General features: G+C 47.4%; 1 long non-coding RNA gene across 2 annotated transcripts; it reads left to right on the top strand.

Annotated features, from left to right (window-relative positions):
* Positions 1–25,565, top strand: LOC143269025 (uncharacterized). 2 transcript variants are annotated; one of them, XR_013045295.1, is made up of 4 exons: positions 1–189; positions 20,218–20,428; positions 20,940–21,043; positions 24,497–25,565. It is a non-coding gene; the product is annotated as an uncharacterized LOC143269025 (long non-coding RNA). The 2 variants fall into 2 exon arrangements; XR_013045294.1 differs by having other exon boundaries at positions 24,169–25,565.
* The last annotated feature ends 2,395 nt before the right edge of the window (positions 25,566–27,960 follow it).

Genomic DNA, 27,960 nt, shown 5'->3' with positions numbered 1-27,960 from the left:
CAGCACATGCTGGAGTTTTAAGCAGCCTGACACTCCCCTTTGATGGCCAAAGAAAGATGGAGTCAAGGGAGGATAATGGTCAGAAATGCCGGAGCTAACGAGTCAGCGCGTGTGTGAGAGCCCAGGACCCGCGGCGGCTGACCTTCCAAGCCCACAGCAGAATTCCCACCTCCTCCACGACTGAAGCAGGTAGATTATGACTATCATCATCGTTGGAATGATTTCGTTGTTTTGGTTTGTTTCAAAGGTAACAAATTCATGGTCATGAGGTCCTGGCAGGCCAGGCGTTTTCCTCTGAGGTTGGTGACCTAGTGAGATGCCATGCTAACTAGGGTAGGCCTCAGCGCAGCAGATCTTAATTTGCTGGCCTAACCCTGCCAGGAAGCCGTCCGGGGGTAATGACTCCATCTCTTTCCAGACTCAGACCAATTTGAGCCCGTGACCTTTAATGACATCGTACTCTCCATAGCTATGTTCTGAAGGAGAGAGTGATGTACAGTCAGTAAAGTGACTCTTTCCAGTGACGAAGGACATAAATGTACCAAGGGCTGAGATCTGCAGGGAGAGCGGATCTGTCAGTGACTGCAGCAGCATTTATACCAATTAGGTATGTCTCCCTGATACAGTCTTTCTTTGGCAAACGTCGTATTAATTTTCCTAATGCACACATACTCCTTCACCCTCATCAGCCCTGGGTTTCAGCAATGACTTTCCCCCATGGGGAATTTATAAATCGCAGTGAATAAGGTGAGCTTTCACGCCCGAGGAATTTCTCCTTGGAGGGACGAAAGAATCCGGAATGGCGCCGGATGTCAGCTTGGGATTCAGGAATCATCTCTACGGGATTCTACATCTTTCAAAACTTGTCACATGACTTTGTGAAGGGTCTGTCCAGTCTGTGCTTCAGCCTTGTTGGAACATCTCGGCTGGAGGGGTTTGGGACATTTTGTCAGATCTCCCACGGACTTTGGCGTTCCGTTGACCTGGGCTTGGTTTTCCGCTACATTTTCAAATGATATTTATTTTTCAATTTACATTAAAAAAATTTTTTTTATTTCATTTCATATCTATTGGCATTTTGCCTCTATGTATTTTCTGTACCTTTTGTGTGCCAGCAGAGGAGATCAGATCTCCAGAACTCTGGTCACAGATGTCTGTGGGCAACCATGTGGGTTCCAGGAATCAAACCCAGGTCCTCTGGAAGTGCCAGACCCTTTTGCTCAAAACCTTTAGCAAGACTCTCCTTATGTCTCAGTGTCAGTATCTAAAACGGAGGGGCTAGGGACTGAAGAGATGGCTCGGTGGTTAAGGGCGCTTATTACTCTTCCAGAGGACTTGTGGAATAATCTTTTTGTACACTGTGAAGATTTGCCACTTGGATTGGTTTAATAAAAGCTGAATGGCCAATAGCTAGGCAGGATTTGGGGGCAGAGAGGATGCTGGGAAGAAGAAGAGCAGAGACATGGGGAAGAAGCCAGACAGAGAGGAAGGGGTTGGACACAAAGGATGGGATGGAGGTAAAAGCCACGTGGTAGAACATAGCTCATTAAAAATGTGGGTTAATTTAAGTTGTAAGAGCTAGTTAGTAACAAGCCTAAGCTATCGGCCAAGCGTTCAGAATTAATAAGATGTCTCTATGTGGTTATTTGGGAATTGGCAGGTAGGACAGAAAAATCTGCCTACAGACCTGAATTCAGTTCTTACAACTGAGGTTGAGAAACTCACAACTGCTTACAACTCCAGCTCCAGGGGGATCCAACACCCTCTTCCTTCTTCCTCAGTCACTTTCACTTATGCGACATATAGTCATATAGACACACATACATCCACATACGCAAAAACAAGTCTTCAAAGACTTGGATGGGTTAAAATACTTGTATCATATAGTTCGCCAACCTAGTTACACCGAGATCCTTCTGCCTTAGATCATTTTGGCACAGGAGTATGGGGCAGGTGAGGCAGGTAGACAAGATGGCTCTGTGGTCCATGTCTCTCACCTTGGCATACCTAATAGAGAAGGAATCAAAAGAGAAGGTGAATTGAAAAAGGGAGTAATACCCATGCTTAAACAGGCCCTCAAATGTGTGTGTGTGTGGGTTTTTTTATGCTACTTATAAATTTGCACAAATTTTTAGGAGAGCAAGTTAGCAACTTGTACTCCAAGATCTATGGTCTTTGAGCTAATTATTTCATGTGAGTGGATTTGTTCTTAATATCTGAATTGAAGTTGGAGGACAGCGGGGTGTAGACAGCTGCAATCTGGGGACTGTAGGGGGACACTGAGGTAGTCGTCCACGTGTGGGGTAGGAAGCGGATAAGTAGGCTGCTGGGAACCAAGTGGGAATGAGGGAGTGGTGTCTGCAGGAGCCAGAGAGAGATGACAGAGTCCAGACAGTAGGTGGGGGTGGGGGCAATGGGAGACTGGATACAGGGAGACTGGTACTTAAGTTACTGTGCCAAGGCTGAAGGGAGCCTGCTTCCTCACAGTGAGAACTCCAGGGGTGGAGAAGTTGAGGCTGATACCTGGAGTGTGGAGAGGGAAATGGGGCTGTGGACACAAATGATGGTTACGAACTCTCCAGAGAAGAGAGCCCCTTTTCCTCGTCCCAAATACATCTTTTAAAGACCAGGGGACTCCAGCAGCTTTTGTTTGTGCTCACCTCCTGTGCTCTGACAGTGTTCCTTTTGAACACTGAGTCTCGAATCTTGAGTCTTGAATCTTGGTCACCTTACCCCTGCGTTCCCCATCAGGGCCGGACTCTTCCTCAGCTTCTTCAATTTTGGGACGCGCACTTCTTTTCAGTCTATCGAGTGTCCCGCTCACGTTTCCCATCTTAGAAACAGTTTTTCAAACGTAGAAACTCTAAGACTCTGAAGCCCCGAAACCCCGATTTGACATGGGTTGTGATGGTTTTTAATTTTTTTGATTGACTAGGGAAGTACCTGGCCGATCAGGCCAGCACACTTCTGGGTGTGGCAGGGAAGGCCATCCCAGAGGGTATGAAGTAAGGAGGGGGGACTTGCCTTGTTTGGGGTCAGCGTCACCCAATCGGTGGGGGAAACTGGACGGAATGGAAGGAGAAACACTGACTGCCATTTTTAACAGTGCAGTGATTGTCTAGGAAATGGTCGCTCAAATATGGAGAAAGTTGAAGGTGTTCTGTTTGGGGAGAGCTAGCGCTCTCTCTCTCTCTCTCTCTCTCTCTCTCTCTCTCTCTATCTCTCTCTCTCTCTCTCTCTCTGTTTCCTGGATACCAAGAGGTGGGAGAAGCTTCTAGCATCCCTTCCCACCGCCATGATGCTTGCCGCTCCTCAAGCTCAGTGTGACACACCCAGCTGAACTTGGGCTGAAACCAGTGAAATGGGGAATTAAAATCAGTCTTGTGTTCTTTTAAGGTGTTCACGTCGGGAATTCTGTCACAGAGAGAAAAACAAACACACGGGCATTTCCGACTCATTGAGCACTTAGTGTTTACCACCTCTGGGAGCTGGGTGGCCGGCTGCCTGGCAACTAGGGAGGCCTGGATGGCTATACTTCCTTGTTCCCTGAATGGAAACCAGCACCCCCGCCCCCTCCCCAACCGGTTCTCTGTGACTCCACGTCTGTCCCTGTCCATGGGGAGGCGGCGAAACCCACCTCAGAAGTGTGGGATAAGAAGGGGGGGGGGAGCCACCCATTTCGTTGCCTAGCGGACACCTGGCCCAGAGTAAGAAGTGCCCGACTAAATCTGTCATTTGCACTAGGCGCTACCTATCATATCACATGGTTGTGTCATCGATCCCTCAAGATGGTGGGGACTTACATCAGCCCCCCCCCCCCGCCCCCATCCCTTGGTCCCGTTTGTGATGCCTCGGTACCTTCCGGCTTTTTCAGCTCTGCTGACCTGATAGACTCCCCCCCCCCCCCCCCCCCCCCCCCCGTGAGCTTTTTCAATAAAGAAAGCGACACGCACTGGCACACACAGGCACACACACACAATGTTTAAATAACCAGCGGAGGAGGGTTAGGACAGAGAGTCCTTGCTTGGGGCTGGAGGAAAGCCAGTCTCTTTCACAAAAGAGGAGGCTGGGTGATTGTGGCAGGGCCCTGAGGGCCAAGGCCAGCCAGCCCGCCCGCCCCGTGTGACTGCCCAAGGGAGGGAGATGGGAACGACTCTTGCAAACCGTGGGTGGGTCGCGCTGGCTTTCATGCCTTACTCAGCTGACCTCGGTGATGGGTGAGGACCACGGCAGGGGGCCCCAGATACTCATGACCAGGCCCGCCCATCGGTGCTCTGGTTTGGTGAGTAGAGGGTAGGCTGCAAGGTCTAGAGAGCCCCACGAATGGTCATAAGTCAGAAGTTCTCAGCCGGCCTTTCTTTCCCGGTACGGCTTCTGCCAGGCCGGCCAGTTTGGGGGCATGTTTCTGGGATGCTGAGCAACCAGTACTTCATCTTCTTCGCTGTCAGAGGAGGTCGCCACGGCCTCATTCCCTCTTCCCTGCTTGCCGTGAATGGCAAAACGCCGCCTCCAGGAGACAGCTTGGGTCCGAAGGCTCTGCCTCAGTGGTTCCTTGTGGTTTCAATATCTCCAAGCAGACGCACTTATATTTCAACTATTTTGTTCCTGTCTGTCTGTCTGTCTCTTTTTTAAAGATTTATTTTATTTTAAATTATGCATATATGTGGGGTACACACATGTGTGTGCTTGGTGCCCTAGGAGTGCAGAGGTGTTGGATCCCCTGGAATTGGAGTTACGGGTGGTTGTGAACAACTCCCAGTGGGTGCTGAGAACTGGACTCAGGTTCTCTACCAGAATAGTACCTAACCACTGAGCCATCTCTCCAGTCCCACTCCCTGTGTCTAATGGGGACAAGGAGAAAGGAGGAAGGACAGATCCTTCACATCTTTTATTAGACTGTGTGTGTCATTTCCCAGAATGCCCAGAGTCCCCTTCCTTACCTACTCTCCTTTTACAAACTCTTCTTTCAAAACCCAGAGGGATGGTTGAGCTGATAAAGGTGCCTACTGCCAATCCCGACGACCCGGGTTCAATCCCTGGGACTCACACGGTGGAAGGAGAGAACCGACTCCTACCAGTTACCCTCTGACCTCCACACACTTGCTTTGGGTACACACTTAAACACACACACACACACACACACACACACACACACACACACACACACACACAGAGAGAGAGAAACAGATACACAGACACAGGCACATACACACACACACACATACACAAGACAAATAGACACAGACATAGATACACACACACATACACACACACACACACACACACACTTGCTCGGTCAGCTCTCCCTCTAAGCCTGTGTATACTGTTACTGTTGTGTTTGTTTATTACATCAACAGTTCCTAAGTTACCGACTGGTTCTGCTCCCTGGGCTCTAAGCTCACACTTTTATTTTATTATCTTAATAGGATGTCTTATTATCTTAACTGATGGTTATATCTTCATGACCAAACCCAGGATCAGATCTCAGGGGCCCCTTCTTCTTACCTCCAGAATCTTGCAGTCATTCCCGTGACTATAACTTTTCACACCTCCCTCAGCCTGCTCCTTACATCTACGTATGGGAAACAATTTCTTAAGGAAGACTCCCCTCGGACGGATGAGCTAAACCTCAAGGTTTCTGCAGCCTTTTGCTTTGCTCCTTTCAATGACGCGGCTCCAAGGAACGGGGCTAACAGGCATTTTGATCGGCTACTGAGCATAGGGGGACAGATCAGAGTGGCCGCAGGGGGGGGGCGGTTCAGAATCCCTCTGCCCTGGTTCGGTTTCACTGATGTGATAAAGCATTGACGAAAACCCCCAGGGAGGAAAGAGTTTATTTCATCTTCGAGTCACAGCCTGTGGTGGTTTGAATGAAAACGGCCCCTATAGGCTCATAGGGGGTGGTGCAACTAGGAGGTGTGGCCTTGTTGGAGGAAGTGTGTCACTGGGGGTGGGCTTTGAGGTGTTGAGGGCTCAGGCCAGGCCCAGTGTCGTGTCTTTGTGTGCCCCCCAACCTCCCTGTTTCCTGCTGGCCCGGATGTAGAGCTCTCAGCTACCTGTCCAGCACCATGTCTGTCTGCGTGCCGCCATGCTTCCCGCCATGATGATAGTGGACTGAACCTCTGAACTGTAAGCCAGCCCCAATGAAATGTTTCCCTTTGTAAGAGTTGCTGAGGTTTCTTCACAGCAATAGAACCCTCACTAAGACATAGCCCATCAACACGGGAAGCCGAGGCTGGAGGTCAAGGCAAGGCAGGAGCTTGAAGCGAGACTCCTTCCTCAGTCTGCTTAGCTACCTTCCTTATAGAACCTAGGACCACCTGTCCAGGGGTAGCATCACCCACAGTGAGCTAAGGCTTCTTGTATCACACACACACACACACACACACACACACACACACACACACACACACACACATACATACACACAGGCATGCACACACACACATACACACCCCTCTGCAACAGGAATTTAGAAATTTGCATGTCTATGAATCTTGGTTATAACCATTATCCATGGCATCTTTTCCATGTTTTACAATTCTATGAATATAGAATTCACCTATGGAAGTCTGATGAATTCTGATATTCCTACACACAAATCTGGACCACTGGAGTTGGAAAGAATCTCCATATTTGAGAGCAAGAATCCGGGCCTACCCAAGGGTTTTGGGAATTCTATATGGCCGAGAGCAACATTTTTATTGTTGTGTTGAAATATGCCTTGGTTTCGCGAACCAGGATAGCACTGGGGTTCTACTTGGGTCAAATTCTCTCTGTAATACTTTCTTCTTCCTAAGGCTTTCTGTATAGAAGTAGGTGTAAGCAGAGATGTTCGACATCTTAGTTATTCATGGCCTTGCTCCCAAGCCAGGGATCCCAGAGACCCTGAAATTTTATACCAGCCATTTATTTTGAAGACAGACCTCGGATCTCCCTCGTACCTTTAGAGAACAGTAGTTTGCTGTCTTGAGCCATTTCCAAGACAGGTCTCAGGCTCCGTGAAATGCTATCCGGGGACTGTAGAATTTTTCTGGGTGGATGCCCGAGGAAGCTGAAGAATATCTGTGTATGAGGTTTTCAACGAGATTGCAGGAGCAAAGCTAATAAGATTTCTCTCTCTCTCTCTCTCTTTTCTCATTCATTATCTGGGAAGTCAAGAGGGCCTTTGTCAGTCTTTTTCCATGGCTCCCTTCCCAGGCCAGCGTTGGGGGTGGTTAATCTGAACTTAGCGAACCATCAAGAGTTAGTGCATGGAAAAGTCAGCAGGTGGGCCTACCTCCAGTGCCTCTGGACACAGCAGACTCGGCAGAGACAATTGAGGAACAACTAGTTCGCTTTTCTCCCTAGTACCGTATATCTGGAGTCATTTCTGAGGAGAAATGACGAGGAGAATATTCTGTTATTAGGAGACACAATGGCTGTCAATCCAAGATTCTGAGCCAGTTTTAAAGACATGGCTCCCTCCCGCGCACCTGCCAGGAGTGGACTTTTCTGCCAGGCCAAGCCATGCCGTCCCTCAGGAGAACTTCCTTCTAGGCTCTCTCGGTCTCAGGTGCTGTGATGAATATGTGCTGTCTTAGCTCTTTGGTCCTCACCAACACCGTGGCTTCTGTCATCTGCAGAGTTCAGCACCCTGCCCAAGATCGTACAGAAGAGAAAAGGAGGAACCAGGATCCCAGAGCTGACTCCAGAGACCTCACCCCCAAATAGGTGGCAGGGATGGCAAGGGTTGGTGACAAGCTGGGGACAGATAGGTTCCATGTGCCTAATAAGAGTGAGGCATGGTTCATAGAGGGTTCTGGATGAGTGGTACAGGCCCTGCTTCTAGGATTGAGACCACACTTGAGGAAGAACAGCACACATGTGGGTCACTTAGCGGTACAAATTTTTCTTAAGTGACTTGTCTGACCATATTCTTTTGTCATTATTTTCTCTACTGAGGTTTTTCTCTCTGTCTTAAAGATTTGTTAATTGTCTATTCCTCCAAATAAGGGAGACAGGTTTTGTCTTATGATACATATTTATTTATCGTACCTGTGCGCATGCCAAGGTGCAGGTGCAGAGGTCAAGGGACAAAGTGTGAGGCCAGGTCCCCCTCTGGTACAGCTGGATCAGCAGCCATCACTGCAGAGTCTCCTCATGACTGCCTGGCCTGGAGCTCACTACGTAGACCAGGCCGGCCTCCAACACACAGCAGTCCGCCTGCCTCTGTCTCCCGAGTGCTGGGATTAAAGTGAGTGTCACCAGGCACAACCCTGAGTTTTGTTTTAAGACAGCGTTTTGTGTATGACTCGGGGACTCTTGTACAGAAATAAAGACTCAAAGAAATAGTTCACTGCTCATCAGTGACCATTGTAATCATGAAAGTCATGGTACAATATACTATAATCTCAAATGTTAAGAGCCTAAAAGATCAAGTCCTATAAAGATCTAAAGTCCTCCAAATCAAGTCACAGTCATGAGAGATTAAAATCCCAGATGTTGAAACTGTGAAAGCCCCAATCCTGAAAACCCCAGCAATCTCTTGTGTGTGTGTGTGTGTGTGTGTGTGCATGTGTGTGTGTGTGTCTCTGTGTATGCATGTGTGTGTGTCTCTGTCTCTCTTTTCTTTATTATATTATATTTTATTTTTATTTTTGGCTTTTCAAGACAGGGTTTCTTTGGGTATCCTGGCTGTCCTGGAACTCACTCTGTAGACCAGGCTGGCCTCAAACTCAGAGATCAGCCTGCCTCTGCCTCCCAAGTGCTGGGATTAAAGGCGTGTGCCACCATTGCCTGACCTCTATCTAAGTCTCTGTGTCTGTCCGTCTGTCTGTCTCCGTGTGTGTGTGTGTGTGTGTGTGTGTGTGTGTGTGTGTGTACACTTATGCATGTGTGCACACACCACACCTCTGTCTGTCTGTCTGTCTGGGCTATATAAAGAGGAGAAAGCCAGACTCTGGAGAAGGATTAGCCACACCAATTCAACAATAATAAAAACCTTCGGTTTAACATACCCTTTGTCTACGTGCCTAGCTGGCAAAAGCCTAGGAGCTTTTCCTGCACTCAAGCTGAGTTAACTTTTTAGAAGGCAGTGAAGTCTCTGACTGGCAAACACTGAGGCTTGCCGTGGCCTGAGGGGACAGACAGTGGGTCTGTTCCTCCAAGCTGTGTGGCTTGCACCAAATCTGTGGTGTTGTGTGTGCGCATCTGGAAGAAGTCTCCATGTATAGTGACCACAGGAGAGACAAGAGCTGCAGAATCAGTGTGTGCTAGCAGATCAAAGGAGGGTTTCATGAGGAGAAATGAATGTCAATGTGTTCTCCACAGAGACCAATGCCCTAAAACAAAAGAGCAGCTATCTCGACTCGAGGTTTCAAATATCTTCGACGATTATGAGTTTGGTCAGCTCTCAATGGATTCCCTCTATGTATTTACCTGTAGCCTATTGCTAAAAGTACACTTTTTTTTTTTTTTTTTTTTTTTTTTGGTTTTTTGAGACAGGGTTTCTCTTCGTAGCTTTGCGCCTTTCCTGGAGCTCACTTGGTAGCCCAGGCTGGCCTCGAACTCACAGAGATCCGCCTGGCTCTGCCTCCCGAGTGCTGGGATTAAAGGCGTGCGCCACCAACGCCCGGCCACTTTTTTTTTGTATTAAAAAAAAATCATTCTTGGTTTTATTTTTTTCAAAAGGTTACATTTCTCTGGCCCTCTTATTTTTCATGAGGAAAGGCTCCCCTCCCCCTTTTTCCTTTTCTGTGATTTTGTGAGCTGTTTAAAAAATGATTTGCCGTACTATGCATTTCATCCTTGTGTTATTTCCAATGCTGGAAGTACCCATGGTTGAGTTGAAAGTTACTTTGAGGTGTAAAGCTTGGAGAGAATTGCAATTCTCGCTACACGCTTTTGCAAATTTGATCCAGGCAAGTGAATTACACAGTGTATTGACTTTGTGTAAGAGCATTATGCAGGTCCACGAAAAATATTAAAATATCCTAAAAAAAAAAAAAAACACAAAATGATGTCCTTTTTCTACATTTGTGTAAGATAACATTTCTCAGGGTCTCAGCTCTACGGTCAATTGTGATTCTTATGGTGTTTTTGATTAGGTCATCAAAATGCTTAGTCTGTCTGTTACAGTATCTCACGTGGCTGTGGTTATAAAGTTGGACGCACACAATACTCATCATAATGATGTCTGTGCACACCCAGCCTCTTGGCACACGGGCTCCTCTGTAAATACGGTTCAGCTGCTCAAAGCTGTGGACCCACCCAACTGTTGTTAGTACATCTTAGCGTTCGTGGTTGCTAAGATATGGGTTATTATTGTTGCCTGTTTTATTGTATAAAGCAACCTCTGAAATGTTCTGTTGTGTTCTTGTTTCTCAAATAAATTCCCTTTTCAAATGCAGAGCGATGGACTGGAGCAGTGGCTCAGTGGTTAGAGCACTTGCTGCTTTCCTAGAGGACGTGAGTTGGCTCTCAGCATCCATGTCACAGAGCATCTATAACTCCAGCTCCAGGGGCTCTGATGCCTCTGGCCTCTGAGGGAACCTGTACTCATGCACACACCCGCATGCAGGCATGCACCCCTACACGTAGTTAAAAATAATGCAACTAGCCGGGTGGTGGTGGTTAGAGAGCCAGGCGGATCTCTGTGAGTTCGAGGCCAGCGTGGGCTACAGAGTGAGATCCAGGACAGGCTGCAAAGCTACACAGGGAAACCCTGTCTCGAAAACCAAAAAAGCAACAACAACAACAAATTTGTTTTATTTCATTTTTTCCCCCTAGAACTTTAGTTTTGGGATTTTTTTTCCTTCTCTTCCTCCTCATCTCCCATTTAACCTCATCTTCCTGTTGCCTGATCCACTTCCTTCTTGTTTTCATTTTTTTTCTGAACATCTATTTCCATAGGTCCATCCTAGGGGCTCAGTGTCCGTAAAGTCGATCCTGAGTACCGCCCAAGAACCTAGACGTATCCCGGGTGATCCCGACATGGGTCACGGCCACCTGTTGAGAAATTCCAAACCAAGACTTACGGCTCACATAGTGGGAGATATCTGACCACAGTCTGGCTAGCCCTGGAGGAATCCAGACCGGTCCTGCCGTGTGTGTGAAGAACTCGGAGTTGATCTTTATGTCTTCAGGCCTCCCTTCACTTTGCATTTCCTTCCGGGAACCACCCCTCCCCCTCCTCCGCATGCTTGTACTTCCGGGAGTGCTCCCCTTCCAGGTCAGGGGTGTGACAAGACAGCCAGGCCAGTCAGAGCACCGGATCTCCTTAGCCACAGTGGTTGTTTGGGAAGACTGTTCAGTGTGTTCAGATGATGTCCTGAGCCTTGTTCAGGACTTGAACCTGAGAGTCTGGCTGCTGGAGCCACAGGACGCCATGAGTGGGTTATTTCTTTCAGAAGAGGCCCGAGTGCTGAATGAGCGGAAGCAAGTTCTGATGGTATTGTTTAAACCTCAGGGACAGCTGCAGAGCTAAAGCCAGCCATCGACACTCTGGGTTTTGTTCAGTTTGAATGGGGGAGATCCCCTACTTTCTGTTCAAGGCAGCTTGAATGAGTTCCCGGTCCCTTGTCACCACAGAGCTCTGATATCACACGACAAGGTATCTAATGGGGATACTTCTGATCGCCTACTCTGTAACCACTGCCCTGGGAAGACAAACATAAAGGCCACATGTTTGCCAAGAACAGGAAGTAATTGCATTTTAATTTAGATCAGAAGAAGCTCTCGTGGAGTAGAAGCTAGTATGGGGGTGGGGGTGGGGGCGACTAATAACTCTTATTATCTGTAGACCATTTACATATTAGCATCGAAATTTCTATTCATTATTTCTTATCTTTTTAGTGGCATCTGGTAAATATCTACATTTAAAGTTGAGGAGGTTAAAACAAAAAAATAAAGATGAGGAGGTTGACCCTCAGAGAGAGACCAAGGCCCTTTTCTAGGGTCACACTGCAGAGTGGGGTAGGACTTGCATTGAGACATCTCCCCTCTTTAGAACCAGCTCATTTGGGCATCTCCATGATCACATAGATGCCACGAGCCTTTGTAGCTCTTCATCTCTGCCCAGCAGACCAGAGGATGCCCAGATTGCGATCTGCTAGCTTCCTCCTGCCCAGAAACTGGCACGGAAGCCCCCAAACCAGCCGGCATCAACTTTTACTTTTTTCTTCTTGAAACCGGTTTAATCCTCTTGATGAGTGAGTGAAGACTTGGCTCACGTTCCCTCAGGAAACCCTCAAGTTTTCCTCAACCTTCCTTGGAGCCAGTTGGCGCCTTCAGAGGTCGCCGCTCGGGTCTGGAAAAGCGTGGCTCCAAGTGGGTTCAGTCTTGATGTGTTTCTCCAAGTGCCCTGCTCTGCCTTGAACGTGACCCCGGCTGGCCCACACGCCGCCTCTGCTGGATGTCATTCTGTTTCTCCTACTCCTATCCCTTGACCAGTCATAGCTTACTCCATTTTCTCCCCTGTGTTTTCAGGCTGTCCTTCAGAGGCTTCTGGATGACAGCCTGCAGGAACTGGGCGTGATCCAGTCCATCTGGGTCTGCCTCAGGCAGCCAGTGCTGGGAACTACACAGGCCAACTGAGTCCTTTCCCTTCTCTGTGGTCCTCTCCCTTCCTTCCTTCCTTCCTTCCTTCCTTCCTTCCTTCCTTCCTTCCTTCCTTCCTTCCTTCCTTCCTTCCTTCCATCCTTCCTTCTTCCTTCCTTCCTTCCTTCCTTCCTTCCTTCCTTCCTTCCTTCTTCCTCTCTCTCTCTCTCTCTCTCTCTCTCTCTCTCTCTCTCTCTCTCATTCTTTCTTTTTTTTTCAATACAGGGTTTCTATGTATAGCCCTGGTTGTCCTGGAATTCACTCTGTAGACCAGGCTGGTCTTGAACTCACAGAGATCCACCTGCCTCTGCCTCCAGAGTGCTGGGATTAAAGGCGTGCCCCACCACCCCTGGCTCGTGGTCCTCTCTTAATTGGTCACGGTTTTTATGTAAAATAATCCCAGAGAATAATTGTGATGACATGCTTATTGAGTTGAAAACAAGTGACAGATAATATACTAAACTTAGACTATTACTTAAATCCTTCCTCAAATAGTTAACTTAATGACAACCATGAAAGACCTGATTCTTCTGTATTTTAGCAAAACAGACCACTAACACTTAACACTTGTATACACATTGCTAAATACAGTGCAGGGAAGTGGCCTCTTTTCCTAGCAAAGGTAATGAATTTCTTGTCAACATACCATTCTCTGCCAGGGGTTCTGGAGCTTCTGGATTATTTGCATTACCCTGACCCTTGCTTTCTCCAAGTATCACTCCCGACCCCACAAAAAAAGATTCCCCACAGTGGAGGATGGTCTTGAAGCGAGGTATCCTTGAGGCTCTAAGGATTTTTTTTTTTTATAGCTTTTCTTCTGTCAGCTTTCAGTCGAATTTTATCGGCATTCTGAGTGAAAAGGAACATTTTGGGTTGTGAAGAAGTAACTGTCTGGCACTCTGTCAGGCATTAGAATTCCTGTACGCCACCCAATAAATGCTAGTTTGTTAACAGCCAAAAAACAAATGCTCGCATACATTCCCAAACACTCCTTGGAGGGCAGATACTGTTCCTGGTTGGAAACTTCTAATTATGCTAAGGGAACAGGGTGTGTCTGGGGGCAGGGTGTGTATGTGTGTGTGTGTGGGGGGGGTGCATGCGTGGAAGCAAACTCTCCACTCCTTAGCGATGCTGGGCTCCTGAGTTGTGATCTTAAGCTTCTAGCAAAATGCCCAGGCTGAAGAAGAACTCCCTGAATATTTGCTAATTAACTGTCACGTCTTGCTTCTTGTGTGTTCCCTGAGGCTAGAGATTTCACATCCTTTACGTCTGAAAACCTTGAGGTGGGCTTCAGCCAGAGCCACGGTACAGCTATGCACTCAGAAAGTATTAATTGCTGTTAACGAAAGAGCAGACTCCTTTCAGTCAGAGGCAGACAACCGAGAATGGCCACAGCTACAAACTCTTGGCTCCTTGCCTCTGTTGCTCTTGGAGAGACCGATTCGTCCAGCATTGGGGTTAATTCCTCGTCCTACCGTCTCAGGCACTGGGGTGTATTCAGGTCACTGAGCAGTTGCGGGGGGCGGCCGAGAGGTTCCCTTGGGCTTCAGCCAGGCACTCAGGCTGCTGGCCGCACAGTTATACTTTTAAGGAATGGAAAACTTGGTAAATATGCCGAAGTAAGAGAGAGGAACGAGGTCAGGTCAGGTCAGGCCCCAGAATTGGGCACCCAGAGGCGGGGAGGCTGGGAGGTGAGGTAGATGACGTGGATAGGGCAAGAGGGGCAGTTGCTGTGAGTCAGGAGTGAGGTCGAGGACAGTGTGGCATGTCCCCTTTCAGGGTCCCTTTCAAGGTCCTTGACGCTCTTGTTACCACTGAAAATGTGGGCAGTTTCTTGCTGAGTACAGATAAGATTAAGATCCCTGGTGGGCAATAAGGACCCAAATGTCCATCATTCTGAGTAAGTGGGAACCAGGGATTCTGACTCCTTGTCCACTAAGAGGTTGTAGTTTTATTCTCCAGAGAGATCACTGGAGGATAAAAATGGAAAAGAAAGAAAGAAAGAGAGAGAGAGAGAGAGAGAGGGAGGGAGGGAGGGAGGGAGGGAGGGAGGGAGGGAGGAAGGAAGGAAGGAAGGAAGGAAGGAAGGAAGGAAGGAAGGAAGGAAGGAAGGAAGAAGGAAGAAAGTCCAAGGTAAGGGCTAAAGCTCTCTAGAGTTGAGCCTGCTTCCAGTTACATAGAACATTTATTTATTTATTCTCTATGTAGGCATGAGCCTGTGTGCCTTCGCATACATGAGTGCCACACCGTGCACGTGGAAGAGTGGCTGGACATGGTCCTCTCCTTCGGCCACGTGGGCCCTGGGGACAGGAACCGGGTTGTCAGGCTTGGTGGCAACCACTTTCAGAGCCATCTCTCTGGTCCCCGCTTCTGGCTTTAAAGCCAGAACATAAACTGTGACTGCCACCGGGTCGACTGGCTGAACTTGGTTCTTCAGCAGCGTCTGTGTGCGCTGGGCTCATCTGCAGACCCGCAGCACGGGCTCGCTTTTAATTCTACTCCGACACAGAGACCAGACGGGCCCTGGCTTCCACTCACCCAGTCTGACTACCCACGAATACGCAGCAGGATGAAATCTGACCTCCTCTAGAGGGGAAAGGGTGGGGAGACTGCCTCTGACGTGCGGTCTGCACAATGAACAGGCCTCTCTCCTCCCGTCAACTCCCCACCGGTGTGAATGGTGATCCCTTTTTTAATTAGTCTGGGGTGTTAAATAGCAAATTGCAAGCCGTATTTTCTTCTTCCTTCCCAGGTGTACGGGACTTGGATCAATAAATTTGGGAGAGGAGGATTTGGATCAATAAATGTTGGCAGAGCCTCTTTCAGGGAGTGACTGAGGACCCAAGAGGAAGTCTCTAGACGGATCTTAATGACTTTGCTGAAGGTCACTCTCCGGGAAGTGTCAAAGGCGGCCACAGAGCAGGGAAAGGGCCCACTGGTCTGGGTGATGCCCCCGGGGCACATTAGTATGCCAGAGTGTGAAACAGGCCGATTCTCGCAGAAAGGTGTGTCAAGGCGAGCTTGACACCATACAGGTGGGACAGGGGTGCCTGCCGCAGAGGACTGTCTCTCCCCTCTTACCCCTTAAGTCAGAAGGAGGTCTTCCGGGTTTCTTCTGAATGTCATCTAGGTGTGTGCTGGGAAACCAGCAGGCTCCCCTGAATGCTCGTTTTCCGTCTCAGCCCTGCAATGTATCGGTTATTAGGTTTGGGAGAAAGTCAATAAACTCTGAAGTTCAGCAAGCACAAGAGGTTAGTGCCGGAGACGCTGGGCACACACACAGGAAGCCTTAACTCTGGTGTCCTGAGGAGTGGGGGGCGGTGCTCCTGTGACGGCCGAGCGGGCACACCTGGGAAGGAGAAGCCATTAGAAAGTGCTCTGACCTCAGCAGAGTCTTCAGAAACCTTGAACAGCACTGTAGCGTGGTTGGGGACACTCTGGAAGGCACAGGTTTCCTATCCCCTCCCCCCCCCAATCACTGGGCTCTGCTGACTGCGGCCAGGATGGGGACAAGCAGATCCCCTTGGGTTTGCTGTCCAGTCAGCCTAGCCAACTGGTTAGCTCCATGTGTGTGATGGGGCAATAGTGAGTATTGAACCCAGGGCCTCAGGCATTACAGGCAAACTTTCCTCCATCACTGGGCTCCGCATGTGTTCATGGAGCTGACCTGGCCAGGGACTGTGTTAAAAGGGAGGTGAAGCAAGTATGGGAACAAACAAAACAAAAACGCCTTCAATATTGTAACTTGGAGTTTACCTTTTCTCCCATTCGCCCCGACCCCTAAATTAAGTGCAGGGCCTGTGTGTGTGCTCACAGTTGAATCCTTAGGGCTTATCACGGTGTCTGAAGGTGCCCTAGGTGCCCTAGCAGCCCGAACACGGCAGACATGGCTCTGGCAGGTCTTGCCCTCCCCCATCTCCTCTTCCTTGTTAAACCGTTAGATCACGTCCCTAAAGCTAGCCCCCAAGGTCTAGTCCCTTATTTGGCCACTTCCTCCTCCTGAGTCCAGCTACTGAAGTATTGAACTGCAGCAGTCAAAAGCCTGCTTTTGGCTCACTTAATTAACACGCCCAATCAAACATACTAACTCATCCTAACATGGGGGGCCCCCCTTTCCCTGTGTAAACCGCCATTTGCCTGCCGGCCGCGTCTGTCTTGCCTCTATTCAGAGACAGTCCTTCTCTTTCTCCTTCTCCCTCATCCTTGACCTCGATCCTTTGTCTCTTGCTCCCTCCTCTTTGCCCTTCTAGAGCAAATCAACCTCCTTTGTGCTGAGAACTTGGTCTTGGTGTGTCCTGTGCTGACTCCAGAGTACCTTTCAGTACCTAGCCCTAAACTGTAGATATTTAAGGCCTCCCCATGTGTCGGCACACACCCGTGAGAGGGGCTCTGAAGGGCAGAGGCAGAACTGTTTAGGTTCAAGACCAACCTGGTGTATAGTGAGTTCCAGGCTAGCCCAGGGTACATAGTATAACCTTGTCACACAAAACCAAACAGAAAAGCTGGCATAATTGGGCACCCTTATAATCCTAGTACTCAGGAAGGCGGGGCCACAAGGATCACCTTCGACGCCAGCCTGGTCCACAGTGAGTGAGTTCTAGGCCAGTCAGGACCACAGAGGGCTATCCTGTCTCCAAAAGGCAAACCAAACAAGATATCAATAACAACAACAACAACAACAAAAATTGATGATTAGCTGAGTGACTGGCCCACTGAAAGAAAGACATTTGAACCTCATGAGCATCCAAATTTGCATTTTCCTAGCCTTCAAAAGAATAGGTGTTATATGTGGCATTGAGTGCCCAGAGCCCATTTTTCTGAGTTATCATATGGGATGTTTTAAAAACAGCAACAACAAGATCCCCCGATCTTATTTATTATCACTGTGCGTGTGTGCATGTGTGCCATGGAACGCATGTGGAGGTCAGGGGACAAGCTGCAGGAGTCAGTTCTCTCCTGGGTTTGGGGTGGGGTGGGGTGCCAGACTCGGGTCACGAGGATCATGGGTCACGGGCTTTTAGCTGCTGAGCTTCCCTGTTCCCCTTATGGGACTCCTTCCAGCTTCCTTCAAACCACTTCTGTGCGGTGGCAGGATGACAGCAGAAGGTCCCGAGGAACTTGACAGGGCAGAGTGACTTCCTGTTGGCTTTTCATGCTAACATCTGTCAGTGGTTTCCCCGTGGAGCAGACTAAGCCCCTGGGTCTCCGTCTCCCATTCTGCTGGTGGAGGCGCAGGGCGAACTGAGGAATTTTGAATGGTAGCGTCTAAATCGTGGTCTGTTGATCCTTCTCTACCAACTAAGGTTCTTGGATCTTTCTTCTCAGGTTTGTTCAAAGTGTCAAGTGTGGTGGCGCCCGCCCACGATCCCAGCACTCAGGAGGCAGAGAGAGAGGCGAGGGCATGGAGGGTTCTCTGGCGACTTGGGCCGCCCTGTGAGAGCTCTGGGGGAGGGGGAGGGGAGAAGCCGGTACAGCACAAAATACGTCACTCAATTGTCTTTTACGTGACCACCTGACTTACTTTAAATCATTCTGAATGAGTGTGGCCTCCAGGAATCACGGCCACACCATTGCCAGTTTTCGAAAAATAGCAGTTCGTATATAGGTTTCCAAGTGGCTTATCTGTAGGAGCATTTACGGGAGCCCCCCCCCCCCCCAACATTTCAGCTAGTTTTCATTTGAGCTAGTTTTCTGTTGTTCACAACACATGAGCAGGCCAGGACCAACAGAGATGTATTTGTTAGGGGCGGAGGAACTTGCCAGGAAGGCGCTATGCTTGGGTGGAGACTGGAGACCAGGCGTGGCAACCAGACAGAACTGTACAGTTCCCCAGAGAAGAAGAAGAAGAAGCTGGGTACAAAGATTCTGGGTGTCGGGAAGTGTGATGGTGGCTGTTACTCCAGCCTGACCCCCCAGCTTCCTCGTGTATGTTTCCAAAGACAAAAAAAAAAAAAAAGACTCAGAGTACAAAAAATCCTAACCCTGTATTGCAATACATGTGATGAAATACTCTGGCTGAAGCCATAGTAAGAAATATGCCTCCCTTTGGCATAGTTTATCGCTCCGTTTGGAACCATGAGAACTCAGGCGGCACCACTTGTGGGGAGCAATTGTATCCTGAGCACCAGCAAAAGGGGGCCCAATTCCTGGTGGTACGGCGGCAGCCTCAGCAGTGGTCTTATAGCTAGCTGGTAGGGCATGGGCAAACACCCCTGAGCATGCCCAGGCTTTCTTACGTGGTGCTCCAGAGCCATGGCGTTCCGTCCTCTCTCCCCCTCTTCTGCAGACTTCCCTGAACTCCCCATAACGTTTGGCTGTGAGGTCTGGTCTGCGTCTGTTTCCATCAGTTGCTGGATGAAGCCTCTCTGATGACAACTGGGCTAGGCACCAATCTGGTCACAGGGGATGACCAGTTCAGGCTAATATCTGTTATTGCTAGGATCTAAGCTGGGGTCATCCTTGTAGGTTCCTGGGAGATTGCCTTGTGCCAGGATTTTACCTGACCCGAAAATGACCCCCCCTTTCTAGTAGTCTCTTTCAGTACTCCATGCCTCTATCCCCCGAAACCTGATCACTCACATTCCCATTCCCACCCACCCTCAGTTCACTCACAATATCTCTATTTCCCCTTCCCAGGGAGATCTGGCCATCCCCCCATGAATCCTTCTTGTTACCTAGTCTCTCTGGCATTGTAGCATGGTTATCCTTTATTTTACAGCTAATCTCCACTTATGAGTGAGTACATACCATGCTTGTTTTTCTCAGTCTATCCTAAACAGAAACATGCCATGTTTTGTTGATACTCAGGGGAGTCCTGCTCTTTCCTAAACAGAAACAGAGGCGGAGTGGATTTGGTGGGGGTGGGGAGTAGGGGTGGGGAGATAGAGGGGGTGGAGTGGGGGGAGAGGCTGGGAGGGGAAGAGAGATCTCTTTACACCTGCCAGGATATAAAATAAATAAATAGGGGGCTGGAGAGATGGCTCAGAGGTTAAGAACACTGGCTGCTCTTGCAGAGGTCCTGAGTTCAATTCCCAGCAACCACATGGTGGCTCCCAACCATCTATAATGAAATCTGGTGCCCTCTTCTGGCGAGTGTATAAACAAACAAACAAATATATTAAAAAATAAATAAATAGATTTATCTTTTAAAATTGAAAAAAACCTAACACCTAATGATTATAAAAAATTTTCAAACTAAAAAAATAAATAAAAAGAAAACAAAAAACAACATTTGAAGGAGGAAGAAGAGAAAGAAAAACAAAGCACAGGAAACATCTTCACTAGGCAAGCGCAGAACTGGGAGCCCAAGAAGGGTAGAAGGGAAAAGATGGGGTAGAAACGACAAGGTGGGGTGCGTGCGTGCGTGTGTGCGTGCGTGCGTGCGTGCGTGCGTATTTCCGTGGTAGGCTTTGTAGAGAGCGGTTCAGTAGGTTGGGCAATCATATTGGAAACTGAATCGTGGGTCCCTGGACAAGCTGAGCCTCCTCTGAGGTCAAAGGTTCTGCTTTTATTACTTAAAAAAAAAAAAAAGATTACCTCATGGATGTTTTAAAAGCCTGGAGTTTGCAGACCAATTATTGTAATTATTCTGAAAGAATTTATTGCCTGTTTCCATTTGATTTTGTTTTTGTTTTATAGAGAGAAGAATCATTTCCCATTTTCTTTTACCAACTGTTCATCACAGGAGACCTGCAGCTTAAGGACTATGAGCTCCAGGAATTCCCTACAGGGTCCTGAGAACCTGGTGCTAAAAAGATCGTTAAGCGTGGGGCAGCTCTCCCCTCCCGGGAGCCCCTGCTAATTTGTACTTAAAGACCTCAGCTGAAGCAGAGTTAATATTTACAGCGAGGTAATACATTATTTACATGGGCTCCGGGCACCAGAACACCTATAAATTCACCTATAGTTAACGACCTTCTGCTCCCTCCTTCCCATACTCATTAAGTCAATTCCAGACCTGTTCTATGATGGGATGGAAAGATCTTTCAATAATTTCTTTTTTTTTTTTTTTTTTTTTTTTTTTTTTTTTTTAAAGATTTATTGTACATATCCCCACAGGCCAGAAGAGGGCACCAGATCTCATTACAGATGGTTGTGAGCCACCATGTGGTTGCTGGGAATTGAACTCAGGACCTTTGGAAGAGCAAGCAGTGCTCTTAACCTCTGAGCCATCTCTCCAGCCCATCTTTCAATAATTTCACCCACAATCCTTTTAAGAGGAAGTAGAAGACAGCTGCTAAATATCCTTTTAACACGAGGCTTCCTTGTAGCCTTTAGAGCAAGTGGTTCTGGGTAAGGCGATACAATGGGTAAATGATAAACACGGGAGGAAAAATGAATCATTGGCATTCTGTCCTTAGGAGACATGGACTCCAACAGATGAAATCTTTTCCCAGCCTGTGACAAAGCTATTCTAGATTTCGGAGCTAAGTAATTCTGAACATGAACACAGCCAAAATGAAAGGTAAGGTTTGCTTTTAACAATCTGTGGGTTCACTAACGTGAATCGACAAGTTGCATATTGCACAAGAATTTTTTTTGGGGGAGAGTGGGGTTCGAAACAGCATTTCTCTGTGTAGCCCTGCCTGTCTTAGAACTAGCTCTGTAGGCAAGGCTGGCCTCGAACTCAGAGATCCACCTGCCTCTGCCTCCCGAGTGCTGGGATCACAGGTGCTCACCACCACACTTGGCTTTGCACAAGAATTCTTTTGTTTTCCTGTTGCTCTCTGCTTCAACCCATTCTTTTATTTTTCTCAGTGCCAAGGATTGAACCTGGGGCCCCATGGCATGTTAGGGAAGCATTATGTTGCTGAGCTATATCCCTAGTCCCTTCTGTTTCCTTTTAATTAGAAAAACTATGACATTTATTTATTGTGTGTGTGTGTGTGTGTGTGTGTGTGTGTGTGTGTGCACATGCCAGCAAGCATGTGAGCATACATTCCAGAGAGCATGTCAGAAGACAATTTGTGGGAGTCAGTTCTCTCTGAGCTGTTTCTCACCTTTACCACGTTGCACAAGAATTCATAAGCAATGCTTTGTAACCGTTAATAAAATCTGCCCTTGCTGTGACGTTTCCTGTACCTCCATGCTACCCGAATACCCCAGAAGTCTGGGGTTCCTTAAGTGTCTACTCCATACTCAATCCAGCTCTGGCTATATAATTGGCTTGCCTTTGGGGACAGGAACCAAGAGAAGCTCTGGAGCAGTCGATTTACAAGTTTTATATAAATGTTCCCAATCTCGTTATTCATAAGCACCCAAAATTGCTAACAACTCAAATGCCTACCAACAGATGAATGGATGACGAAAGTGTAGTATATTAATTCAATGCAATTGTAGTCAACAATAAAAAGAAATGAAGTACTCATGTGTTACAGGTGAAAATTACCAGTGCTAGGAATGGCAGAAGGATTATAACTACAGGCCCTACAAACACTGAAAGCATAGGAAAGCGAGGATTATGAGCATCTTCAGACCAGTGCATCCAATAGTATATAGATGAAGTTGGACAAACCTAAAGATCTTAGAAAACCTGGCACAGAATGAGACAGAAAATCCAAATCCAAATGGCCTTGAATTTATTAAACTTAAACTTACCGAAAACCTCACACAGAAAACTCAAAGCTCAAGTTATTTCTCTGGTGAGTCTATCAAATTGTTAAGGTAAAAAAAAAAAAAAAAAAAAAAAACTTTCTTAAAAAGAGAGAGAAGCCGGGGGTGGTAGCGCACGCCTTTAATCCCAGCACTCGGGAGGCAGAGGCAGGTGGATCTCTGTGAGTTTGAGGCCAGCCTGGTCTACAGAGTGAGATCCAGGACAGGCACCAAAACTACACAGAGAAACCCTGTCTCAGAGAGAGAGAGAGAGAGAGAGAGAGAGAGAGAGAGAGAGAGAGAGAGAGAGAGAGAGAGAGAACCACTTCTAATTCATTATATGAAGCCAGCAAACCCTAATATTCATAATTGACAAAATATGATGAAATAGAAAAGTTAAGAGTTACTATTCCTCATGAATATAATTACCAAAGTTCTTATCAAACCATTAGCTAACCAAATCCAGCAATATAAATAATAACTATCATGACAAATAGATTTTATTCCAACAGTACAGAGCTAATTTAACATTCAACAATTTATATAATTTATCCTATTCAAAGAATATGAGAAAGCTATTACATGACCATTTCAAATGGATGAAATATATCTGGAAAAACTCAGAACTCGTTTATGAGTGTGAAATAAAAATATGAACCAGAGCAAGATAAAACAAAACAAACGAACAAACAAACAAACAAACAAACAAACCCCCTATCATCCAAGTAGGAGAGAAAGTTCCAATTTCAGCCCAATAAAAGGGATCCACAAAACCTGGAAGTAACATCTTGCTTAATGCTGAAATACTGAATGGTTTCCCCCACAGTTCAGGGACAAAGTAGAATGCTCAGTCTTCCCATTTCCATCCCAGGTCCGGCCCTTGCAATAAGGCAAGAAAAAGAAAAGGCATGAAGAAGAGAAAGAACTCAAGTTGTCTTCATTTGCAGGAGTCAATGGTGTCTATTATTTGTGACAAATAACCCTTCCTAACTGAAGGTCAACCTGTAGGAACTGTTTCCTGAAGACTCTAAATTAAAAACTAGCCTTCTGGCCAGGTGGTGGTGGCAGTGGCACATGCCCTTAATCCCAGTACTCGGGAGGCAGAGGCAGGAGGATCTCTGAGAGTTCGAGGCCAGCCTGGTCTACAGAGAGAGTTCCAGGACAACCAGGGCTACACAGAAAAACCCTGTCTTGAAAAAACAAAAACAAAAACAAAAACAAAAACAAAAACACACATGAAAAAGACTAGTGTTCCTGCCTTGAAGGCTTCAGTCACAGCACAGAGGTCCTGCTGTATAACACAGGGCCTGCGTTTATGTGGGCATTACACATTTTCTTTTCATATTTCAGATTTTGTTGCTGCTGTGCATTGGTTTTACAGTGGTGTCTCACTAAGTAGACCAGGCTAGCCTCAAACTCAAAGGCTTGCCTGGGCTACCAAGTGAGTTCCAGGAAAGGCGCAAAGCTACACAGAGAAACCCTGTCTCGAAAAACAAAAACAAAAACAAAAACAAAAACAAAAACAAAAACAAAAACTTTCTTAAAAAGAGAGAGAAGCCGGTGGTGGTGGCGCACGCCTTTAATCTCAGCACTCGGGAGGCAGGGCTAGCAAGAGATCCACCTGCCTCCTAAGTGTGGGATTAAAGGCATTTGGCACCGCATCCGAACTTTGATCTGTGTTTTATAAAGCCACCCAGCTTGGTTATTTTGTTATAGTGATTAAAACCCAGACTACCCGCCGGGCGGTGGTGGCACACACACACGCCTTTAATCCCAGCACTCGGGAGGCAGAGGCAGGCAGATCTCTGTGAGTTCGAGGCCAGCCTGGGCTACCAAGTGAGTTCCAGGAAAGGCACAAAGCTACACAGAGAAACTGTCTTGAAAAACCAAAAAACAAAAAAAAAAAAACAAAAAACAAAAACAAACAAACAAACAAAAAAAACAAGAAACCACCCAGACTACCACAGGCAATCTTTTCTTTTGTGCACCACCTTCCAGGTCCCTAGTCTTTTGAATGTGCTCCTCCTGGATGCTGCCAGGTAGGTATCCTGCCCTGCAAGGCAAATCCAGTGTGGATCAATGACCCACAACCACGCAGGGCAGGCATTGTCCTTTCCACACACCAAGAAGATACTCAACAGTATCCCGAAGCTGAGAAGCAGAGGAAATGTAAGGAGGAACCTCCCTCCCTGATCCCCTCTTAGTCTTTGGAGCTGTTCCTATCAGCCATGCAGGTCCAGCGCCACGTACACAGGTGCATGGCATCCTGAGTTTTAGGTCAGTTGGAAGGTACTAACTTGTTCCCACATGTCTGTTTATTTATCAGCTCATCTTTTCCTGCGGTTTAAAGGAAATCGCATCCTGAGAGCGCTGTAAGCTTTGGAACTTCCTTTGCTTTCCTCGGTCCACATCACCTGTAACTTTTTATATCCATTTATTTTTGCTACCGATTCCTCATTTTATGTATGTGGACTTTCATGTCAAGAAGAGAGGTTAGAGTCAGTGAGTACTGGATCCTTCTGGGGTGCTGGATCAGCAACAGCCGAGAGAGTCATGGACTTCTACAAAATTAAACACATCAGCACGAATCTCCAACATTTGTCATGTACACAACTGTGTGCTGGATAAGAGCCAGCCCTTTTCTCTTAACGCAACCTATTAAATGGCATTACCTGCGTTAAAGGAACGACAGGTATTTCTGGGGGGACTTTACCAGTTAGAAAATGTTGTTTTACTGAGGAAGCATCACTTGTGAAATGTCAGGCCGGTTAACCCTTGAGCTGCTGTGTTCTCAGTGGCGAGTTAAGTATCTGCCGAGAGACCTTGAGACTCATCTCCATGGGTGTGGAGGATAAAGGAAAAAAAAAAAAAAAAAAGATCCAGTGTTGAAACAAAGCTCCATGGGAGGAAACGGAGTATTAACCCCGATGTCCAGATTTCAGATTTGCTCTGATCCCTCCGCCTAACCAGCATTTTACTATAAACATCTTTAAACAACAACAACAAAAAGCTCAAAGAACTCCATAGTAAACAAGCCACTCTGGCTTATCATCGTATTTGACCATCTTAGCTTTCCTGTTTTGGAAGGTTTATTCATTTTTATTCTATGTGTGTACGTGTGTTTTGTCTTCATGTTTATCTGCATACTGCAGGCATGCCTGGTGCCTGAGGAGTTGGACATGGGCGTTGGATCTGAGGAAGTGGAGTTACAGATGTTTCTGAGTCACTCTATGGGTGCCGGGAACCGACCCCAGGTCCTCTGCAAGAGTAACAACTGTTTTTAAACTACTGAGTCCGCTCTCCGGCCCTCTTATTAGCTTCTGTATATAACTGTCTACTTGTCAATTAACTCATTTTATTCAACTTACAGCAAATTATGGCTGGGGATGTTGATCAGTGATTCAGGCTGCCCCCTGTGAGTATTCTGACATTGGTGGTGGCCTTCATTTCCCCACTGTCAGGAATATTTTATTAAGTTATCCTTCTGATCTTCATACTGGAAATATCCATCAAGAAGAAAAAGCCAGAACATTCCCTTCCTTTGGGATCTCTTGTTCTCTGGATCTTGAATTCTTTCATGACGTGTGTGACGTGTATGGACGATGTGTGCATACGTGTGCAGATTCCCGTGGGGGGGGGCACATGTGTGTGCGTGTGCTTATGGAGGTCAGGGGTTGACTCTGAGTGTCTTCCTTCATTACTCTCCTCTTTATTTTACGGAGGCACGCTCTTGTGGAACCTGACACTCACTGATTCAAGCAGGCTTCCTGGCCAGCTTGCCCTGCGGATCCTGTTTTCACCTTCTCGGTGCTGGATTACAGGTGAGTTGCCATACTCCCTAGCTTTTATGTGGATCTGGGGATCTGAACCCTGACCCTCAGGTTCTGGTGGCCAACACCATATCCACTGGGCCATCATCCCACCTGTCCTTGAGTTTTATTCTGAATAGATTGTGTCTTATTTCTCTGATCATATCAGACTCATCAGGAACCGGAGAGCCGCTGACACCTTCCGCATCCTCACTACCTCTCCTCATTTTCCCTGGCTGTATCTTTCCCCTACTTCCTGAGGACTCTTTAGTGTCGGCTTTTCGTGGGTCTCACGCCCCCGACACTTGTCACCCAGTGCTCCTTTTATTGTATCTCCCCCATTTCTGAAACACTCTGTTCTTGTGTCTCACGCTTTTAAACCCCCCCACAGCCTTGCACGCAGCATGCCTTCCCCTCCCACCTCCTCCCACCTCTGCACGGAGCCGGGAATATCTTTCTTACAAGCTGCACTTGGGGCTGGAGGCGGAACTGAGAACTCTGGCATCCGGTTAATTCCTGTCTTCTGAACGAACCCGTTTACCTGAAGGACCTCATATGCATTCCAGTTCTCCAAATCTAAGCGTACCTAGCACCTTAAAAGTAGGGTGCTAGGGGCTGGAGAGATGGCTCAGTGGTTAAGAGCACTTGTCCTTGCCGAGGACCCACCCACACAGCGGCTCACAACCATCTGTCACTAGTTCCAGGGGATCTGATATCCTCTTCTGACCTAGGAGGGCACCAGGCAGGCAGGCGGTGCACACATATATGTGTAGGCAAAACATTCATACATATAAAATAAATGAATCTTTTTTTTTTTCTTTGAAGTAGAGCTCTTAGTCAAAAATAGCTTTTCCTTTTCTTCTAGAGTCATTCACTAGGGGATACCACCTTTTTTGAAGAAAAAAAAAAAAGATAAAAATGAGAAAAAATCCGCATCCCCTCCTGAACTTTGCTCATCTCTACCTTCTGCCTATTCATCTCTAGCCAGTTTAGGAGGGTGTGTCCAGTTTGGCTTTGATTATGGGAAATGACGAGTTCACAAAAGAAAGCTACATCATTTCTAAATCATCAGTATCAGTTAAAAAGCACGAGTGTTCATTCTGCTCCGCGTGCATTTTGATTGTTGCGTGTGCTGTAAGCGCCCACGTAACCCTGGTCCCTTCAGAATCCTACACCTGCTCCTCCAGAGCCCCTTGCTCATCCAGGCCAGCTGAGGCTGAGCAGCCTCTCGGGACTCTTCTGCCTGAGGTTCCCATGCGGGTCGATGGGTTGTTTTTCCCATCCTGAACTGGGGGTTATTGGTTTCTCTGCAAACCACTGGTTGACATGCTCACATGCTCTGTGGAGAGAATCCGGAATTGAGCAAACGCCTTGGTTTACGACCAAGGAAGTACTTCCTAACGTCAACAATATCCCATAGCATCTGAAATCTTGTGACTTTGTCCCCAACACATGTGGACAGTTTCATAGGTCAGTGGGTCTTCTATCGAACTACATAATTATTAACCTTGTGTGCTTCAGAGGGTCTGGGTACAGTGAGCGGTTGCCCACTGCCCAGTGAAGTGGAGTGGGACAGATAACCAGTGTGGGAGGCTGAGTTCTGAACTCTGCTTCCCTTTGCTTTCCTGCCCCCATCACTGTGATAGATCACCCAGCAGAAACAAACGTAGAGGAAGAGGCTTCTCTTCTCTCTCTCCTCCTTCCAGAGAGCTCCATCCCATCCGTGGATGTTTGGCCCTGTTGTGTCTAGACTCACCATGGGGAAGAATCTCACAGTGTATAGAAGAGGAGGTTGTCTACCCCTAAAAGCCTCCAAAACCACACACTCGGTGACCCATTTCTTCCTGCAAGGGTCCTGAAGCTTCCGGAACAGTCCAAATTAGCATCATCATGGGATGTAAACCAAGGCTCCAACACATGAGCTCCTGGGGGGCAATTCACACTTACACTGCAACATCCTTAGTTCTTCAGGCTCATGGAT

Source organism: Peromyscus maniculatus, chromosome 17, assembly GCF_049852395.1.
Source record: "Peromyscus maniculatus bairdii isolate BWxNUB_F1_BW_parent chromosome 17, HU_Pman_BW_mat_3.1, whole genome shotgun sequence".
Classification (NCBI taxonomy): domain Eukaryota; kingdom Metazoa; phylum Chordata; class Mammalia; order Rodentia; family Cricetidae; genus Peromyscus; species Peromyscus maniculatus.
The sequence above is the reverse complement of the archived record's forward strand: the minus strand, read 5'-3'. Positions and strand labels throughout refer to the sequence as shown.